Consider the following 8,730-nt stretch of genomic DNA (forward strand, 5'->3'; position numbering starts at 1 on the left):
TAATGTTGCTGATTTTTCTTATTATTATATATTAAACATATATTTTAAGTAGGTACCAATAACTAAACAATTTAAGATCATTTTATATCTTTTTTCTGATTAAATTAATTTCTATAAGAGTCATTATCATAAGTAACTAAATATTTTGGCAATATAAGTAATGCTTTAAAATCACGTAGGTATTTGTCCACTCAAATGTTCAATTAATTAATACACAGTTACAGAGTATACGAAATACAAAGATAATACATTGCAAACTAACTACTATACAAAAGTGTATTATTTTACAGATATGTATTATACAACTACATAAAAGTTAAACACCTCGTAGTAAATAAATATAATTGTTCTATTTAATATTGTAAATAGTTACGTAGTAATATATAGATGATCACATTTTTTCTCATATAAACTCAGTATGAGTAAAAACACACGACACTACGAATTTAAAAAAAAAAAATTTAGAAATTGTATACATGTTATTTGGAGATGAAACTAATTTTTAAGCTATTGTTATTTTTAAATTGTGTTTTACGTGTTACCATAGTATATTTTATTGTGCCATACAAATACGTAGACATTTATTCTATTTTATATTATGTAAAAAGTTATAAGCAGTAACTACTAACTACCTATTGTTTTTAGAATGTTTTTTTAAAAATCTATTGTAATTTATGTTGTATATTATGTATTGTTTGATGCAGTTTCTTTATGTGGTGATCAATAATATCAGTGAGCGATTCTTTATTTTAACTGACCTAATATTTTCGGTGGATTCAGTATTCATGTGGTCAAACTTACTCCACCGGTTCCGGAACACCTTTATTATTCTTACTAAGAGGTGGTTAAAACCTCAATACCTCTATGTTTTAAAGCATGTAAACCAAATTTCACACTTCCCATTTATAGCAATATTTTTAGGAAAATGGACTTAAGGGCAGTAATTGTTAAATGTTTTATCGAAATGTTTTCAAGGCCTACATTTGTCACATAAATCTGAGTGCTGCATTTTTAATTTATTCATATAAAATATTATTAGGTTCCTTCTTTTTTAAATTGGATTACAAGACTATTTACTATACCTAACATATTATAATTCATTCTATTAACACTAAGTTATAGTTAATTGTTTCGAAGGCTATATTGCCATAGAGATTCAAAAATGTGAAACATTACAAAAACCAATTCATCTTGGCACTCGTAAACTATTACGATTTTAAAAAAACAATGGTCCGAAAATTATATTTTATAATGAAAGAAATATAGTTTTTAGACCATTGTTTTGCTTTAAATCGAAACGTTGCCGGTTGATTAGATGAACTTGACAGGTCTTTATATGGAAACATTTGACTCCGTGAATCGTTTCGAACCGAAAAAACTTCACTGTCATTCATCCTATTTAAAAAAAATGTATTTAAGCATTTTAATCAGTTAGCTTAGTCTGAATCGAGTACAATTCGTCGATACACACTTATATAATAAATTACTTGTAAATTAATACGTCAATCGCATGTGTGTATTAATTAATGTCCCTTTTTATTCTTAATTTTTTTTTAAATTCGTAACGTTGTTGTTTCTATAAAAAATAATGTATTATATTACTTATATTTAACTTTATGATAATATTATGTGCTACGTCTATTTTAGATTCCAAATGGAGACTATACTAACTTATTATTTTGTATTGTCTAATCATTGCTTTTATATTTCGATTTAAACTTTTTGAGACAGTAGCTCAAAACGTGTTGCACATCATATCTATACATAGATTTTAAATATTGAACAGGAACTGTATATTAAAATGTATCTACACTGTAATTTCCTAGTACAATTTTAGAAATAATTTTGAAAATCAAAATAAACTGTTGTAGAATGGAATGTGTAAGCAATATATGTGACCGTTTTAAGACACGTTTATCTCGACAATTTACATGGACCGTGGGATAACTCTATTCGGAATTTTTTTTGTTTTTCTAATGTGATTTACCATCGCATCACTACAAATGAGAATCCACCTCTTCCGATTATCCTTTTTAGCATTGAAAAAACTTGTAAAACGTCACACGACAAGTAATGTTGTATAATATATAATATATACACATATAGTATATGGATTAAAATTTGTAATTTCGTTGTAGTCAAAAATGTCATTTCACTGTCTATTGCTCCCGAAATCGATTGTACATAAAAAAAAAATTTAAGCTCCCGCGCATACACAACGCCATGATTTGTGCAAATAAAAAAGGCTAAAACTGTTCTATTTTTATTCACGTATCGTTATAATATTATGTTTATTATTGTTTATTTTATCGCAAATATATGTATTCTTCGGAGCGCCGAGGACGTTTCGAGTGTAAATAATATATTATAATTTACAACGTAACACTATTGTACGCCCTATAACATATTATTATTATTATTATTATTATATAACTATATAATATAAACAGATTGTAAAATAAAACAAAATTCTATCGAATGTGTAGGTACCTATTATATTATGTTTTATTATATTATATAGTGCGTCAAACACAAACTTTCTTTTTATCATCCTACCTAATTCGTTCTATACAGTACACTGCACATAATACATATATAAATATATATATATATATATATATAGATCCGACGATGTATCCCGCCGGCAAGAGATGAGCAACAGCAAACGGCAAGCCGCCAAAGTGACGATAGTAATTGGAATACGGCAAAAACGGAGGAAAAATAAATCTCACTCGCGTGTTTTATATATTATGTGTACGATGTACATTTATGGTTTGTATGTATATTAGGTGTACGTCTCGACGTCTGAAGCCTATAGCACAACTATATACTCATGTAGATTTCGTTTGCTGTGACCGCCATTTATCGACGACCCGGGTAAATATTCAGTGGCTGCAACGTCGAGACGCCCGTTTTCACTCACGACTCACAATTAATTTTGTTCGCAAAATATAATATGAGCACCGACAACATGACTCGTGTAATTTAAGTATCCATCGTATATGCACCATCGAACTATTATTAATAACTTTACCTGCAACCCCGCGTCGCCGATTCAAGACACTGTATATATACATACCCATCCCTCCCCTAAGACGACATTCTGACACAATATTATACTATATAGATACATGTTACACATAATATTAATGCATAACTAACTATATAATACCGACCCGCCTTAATAACAAACCAACGTTTTAGTATACGTGTTCGGTGCCAGTGCCATTCATACATATAATACGCCTACCTCCACTGTCATTGTTTGTTGAGTATCCATAAAGGTTGTGTTGTCTCCACAGAAATATTGCCTATACATTTTAGCAAGCCTCGTTATATTTTCACTGTTCACCACCATCACGTTGTGTTGAACTTCTTCGCAGTCTCTCGAAATTGATCCAACTTCAATGACTAGGGATGACTATATAATATTATAAAAAGTTAATCTATAATAATCTCAACGGTGAAAGTTTGGGACAAATGCTGTATAAACTCTACAGCCAACTGATCGCCGTAGAGGTATTCGTTATCGTGCGGTATATTATTACAATAATTTGTAGTAATTTGTGTATTAAAATTATATATATTATTAATGCATATTTTTATTCAAGGGGCCAAAACAGGACACCAATACCTCATACCTATTTTCGTATCACTTACACCTCATTTGAATCGAATGACCACAAGCACTGCAGCAGTGCAGCGCTGTTCGTTTTATTTGAGGTGATAGTGCGTGACGCTCTAAACCTATAATCGACTTACCTTCGTACCTACACTCGAAGTCAACGGCCAATATCTAATGCACTTAGCAAAGGTGTTTAATACTGATTAACTTAATGTGAGGTCAGAGGTACGATGGTATACGTTTATCGTTTCATGCTTGTGTCTTTTTAATTCATAGGGCACAGGGCACAGGTAATTATATTCCAGCAACGTTTAGTCTTAAGACTTCATCGACCACAATATTGATACTCCAGCGCAGTTCAGTCCTAAGGTAAAATGTTAACAATTACACGATAAGCTTAAAACAAACTATAGTTGGCAGAATTTTTATTGAAAATGAAAACAAACATAAAATATTAAATAATTTACTTGGTCCGTGTATCAGCCGTCGTTTGTCCACGTACAACCGTCACACACACACATTCACACAAACACACTCCTACAGTTTTACCGAATTCCACGACAGAAAATGAACTCCTCTATAGCTCGTCGTGATAGCTGCGTTTTATTGCAACAAATTGTATGTATGCCTAAAGTCGCCTCAGCACATTTTGCTTCACTTACCTTACCTATATTGATTACTTAGTTTGCTAAAATATATTTACCTACTATAGGTATTACATAATTGTACATAGTATAAAATAATTGTAATGACTATTTATACTCTATAATATACGTCAATATTATAACAAAAATGGCCAGGTACTACTAGTTTGCACGCATTTTAAAATTTCCCATTTAAGGTCCGAAATTCGTTTTGGCACAAAACATTTTAGGATTTATCACTGGTTTGAGCAATAATAAACTATGCAGTATGCGTTCCAACCTTACCCTGGTTGGAACGGCCATAGCACTTGGACTATATGAGTACTGAGTATATTTACTCTAAAATGTTTTATGTACCTACCTACATTACTAATAGTAATTATTCGAGTACAGTCTCGTCTCTAGCCAAGGCAATGCAATAATAGCCGAGTCGGATTACTGAAGACAAACAATTAGGTAGGTACATTTGACACCGAAGGTTTCTTTAATATTTTATGAGATACACAATGTTTTTCATTTTAAATGAGTGAAAACGGGAAAGCAAATACAATTAATAGTGCGATGTCATGTGTGTGTGTGTGTGTGTGTGCAGGGGCGGACTTACCATTTTTCCGCCCCTAGGCACTACAACACTAGCGCCCCATACATTGGCGTGCTCCCATGCTTAATCTTTAATGTTGTAATTGATATTTACTTATAGGTTGCCAGGGGTAGGTACTGTTTAAAGTGGTGAGCACTCTATATAGTCTCTATAATCGTAATCGATTAGCAGATTTCTAACTTTCTGAGCAGTTTATGCACTATGCAGGAGGCGGGCGACTGTGCCGTCGTCGCAATGTTCATTATTATTAATTACTTTATCAAGACATCTGATTTCCAGAATTAATTCCAGTATTCTAAGAATAGACTAGTTTGGTGGCCGCGCGCCCGTGCACACTTATTGTGGTGCCGGGTGCCGGGTGAGGCGGGTCATTCCAGTTAATATCAAATAATTTACTTGCAAAGCACTGTGCGAGCTGTCCCCCGTTTAGTAGAGCGGCTATATACCATGTACCCGGCGGCCCGAGGCAGTATATTTGACTGCCTTGGCTGGCGTTTTGCGCATGCGCCATTCACAATATTGTAAGTGTTTACGCCGCACACCCGTATACCACCTCCCATGCAATAACATGGGCAACGCCGGCAACTGCCTCGTCGAGTGTCGATGTCGAACCTCTGGCGGTGGTGGCGCTCGCCGTTCGCAGGATTAAACTCAAACGGCAAGGTTATTATAGCTTATAAATTAAAGTTACTGCGACGTGACCATTCTCAAGTTTCATGCAAGTTGTATACCAAAAAAAAATTAATATAAAATATTAATTTAGGTAAATATAATTATGAAATTATGAAAAAGTAAAAAGTAAAAATTAACTAAAAAATACTTGGCGGCCTGTGGGTAAATACGCCTCAGTGTGTGTGTGTGTGTGTGTGTGTGTGTGTGTGTGTGTGTATGCGTATAATTATTTAAGACATTGTATCAATCTGGTTATTGTTATTTATATTTGTATGATGAGTAAAAATGTTGAATGGTTTCAAAGGGCGGCATTTTAAAATCTGCCCCAGGTGGCATACACGAACACGCACTGAGCTACTGGGTATCGATTGGAAATTCTTTCAATTGTCATTAGAAACGATGCGCTAAAAAATACATTTAACATTGAGATTGATTGCATTTTTACATCCAGCAATGCGTTTTAATCGGATACGTGTGCGTGTAGATAGCGCGCGCCAATGATAGTTTGCGAGTTTCACACACACACACACACACACACACGTGTACGTGATCGTTGTACGTGAAACGATTTATGCAATTTTCGAAACTGTTTATTTATAGAAAAGCGACGGACATGCTATGTATCGTGTGTACACCTCTAGGTGGGCCAAAAATCGCAAACCATTCCGTCTCATCTATATCTCTTCACCGCAGGGCTAGAGAGTTATACATTATAATATAGGTACCTAAGCGTCGAAACTACTCGTGTTCAAAATATAGTATAAATAGGTACCGCTGGTATTCCAATTAAATCATTTGAAATAAAACGTATTTTCTTAATCGCGCGAGTACCCACGCAACGAATGACAAAAACTCGATCACCACGGATTCGCTACATCGCGACGCAATAGTTATGTGTGGACGTAGAGTGGATATTTAGTTAAGTACGTATACGTGTTATTAATTATTATTATTACAGCCATCACCATCGTCGTCAAGACTGTCGAAATACGAAATTTACCAGGTAGATACCTATTATACAGGGCTTGAAACCGATTGAAATAATTTCGGTTTCGGTTTCGATTTTGTATACCGGTTTTTAATTGTTTCGATTTCGGTTTAAATTTTTCAACACCGGTATAAAGAAATTTCGGTTTCGGTTTCGGTTTTGTATACCGGTTTCCAATGTTCTTTTGCGAATAATGAAATGGTTATCAACATTTTAATCATGATCTCAATTGTATTATGAGTATTAATTATGCGTATTAATGAAATTTACGTAATTAAAAACACGTAAAATCAAAAAAAAAAATAACGATTTCCAATTTGTTCAGATTTCGGTTTTGAATTTAATACCGGTTTCCATTTTTTACGGTTTCGATTTTGAATTTAATACCGGTTTCCAATTTTTTACGGTTTCGATTTTGAATTTAATACTGGTATCCAATTTTTTTCGGTTTTGGTTTTAAATTATAATACCGGTATCCAATTATTTTCGGATTCGTTTTTGATTACGGTTTCGGTTTCGGTTTTAAAACGGTTTATACCGGTTTCTGATATCGGTTTTGAAAACGGTTTCAAGCCCTGCTATTATACCTATATTATGATATGGCCATATGAGCATCAAAAAGTAGGCAGGTACTAAGAATGTTTCGCGCGCCCCACTAATATATTTTGGACTGTTTCCAGAACACTCGCACGTCCTCCTGTCAACGCGAGCACACGCCTTTCGTGTTAACGCGACCGCTTTGGGATAAAAATGTTTTTCCATGTCAGCAATATTATTATAATAATACATTTATAATAGTAATACACTAATACTATATAATTATACGTTAAACCATCGGCTTAGTAAATATGGTGGCAATGACGATTTGAAAATTATTGTAATTAATATAAATTTATTTAAATTCTATAATTTGTAAAAATTACAGTATATTAAATACTACACTAAAATGTAGTGTATTGTATTTAATATTATAAAATTAACATACTTTACACTTTATATGTCAATCAATTATTAAGAAATAATTAATTTTTTCATGTTTATTGCGGCTTCAACAACGAGATCATTAACAGGGAAACAGAAACAATTAACATTTTATGTGTTACATTGTAATAATATGTATATTTATCATAATAATCGTAAATAATATAATATGTATGAACACTATGAACTAAGTTAATACAAATAATATTAAGTGACTCGGCGCGGCGTAGAGGCTGAAATCAATCACGCGACGTGATTAAGAGTAAGCAACGGCCGCTGCCACTAGTTCTCGGATGGGTGACCATCTGGGTTCGCTGTGCGCAAACCTTGTCACACATACACGTGTTCCTAACCGACCGTACCAACAGTCCCAACCCTACTGCACCAATCCTACCAACCTTACAGGCTAATGACCTCAGTCGTCGAAGCCTTAAAAAATCTAATAAAAAAAAAAAAAATAATATAAAATACTAAAATAGAGAAAAACTAGAAAAAAAAAACCAACAAGACTTAACTTACAATAGCATTAGTACATTACATATATAGGCGCAAATAGGGGAGAGGCTGAGTGCTTTAGCCCCCCTTAGAGTATCTATAGCCCCCCAAAAAACTAATGATTTCACTACAATAATTTAAAAGCATTATAAGAGTTTCAAGTATAGGCCTGAGCTTCAGCCCCCCAAATTTCAAACACTATTTACGCCACTGCACGTTAGTTATTTTAAGGAAATACATTAATAAATTAAAGTTTTTTTTTTTTTATGTAATATCTTCACGAAGATGTTTGAATGTGAGTTTTTAAGGTTTTTAGCAATTTTCCTGGGCGAGATTTCAGGCTGTGATTTGTTATGTAAGCCACGTTTTTGACATCAATTATTTGGATTGCATATTGTATGGAAGAAATATTATCCTTTGTACAATTATTACAATAGTACCTACATACATTTTAATAACTCAGAAACTACTTATTTGGATTTCGATTTAGACGTGTCAACATTTTCAAAAAAAACATAAGTACGATAATAAAGGGTGGTTCTCATTTGTGTAACCTGCTTGAATATTATTGATTTTTGTCCAAAAACATTTTTAAATGACAATTTAAACTGCTATCATCCATATGTATACTTTGAGATGACATTTTTAATTTTGTTATTTTGGGTATTTTTAAATTATTTTAAGCCAATAGCCATTAAAAAACTGCTATTTATCATAATAAATG

The sequence above is a fragment of the Metopolophium dirhodum genome, chromosome 4, assembly GCF_019925205.1.
Source record: "Metopolophium dirhodum isolate CAU chromosome 4, ASM1992520v1, whole genome shotgun sequence".
NCBI lineage: Eukaryota > Metazoa > Arthropoda > Insecta > Hemiptera > Aphididae > Metopolophium > Metopolophium dirhodum.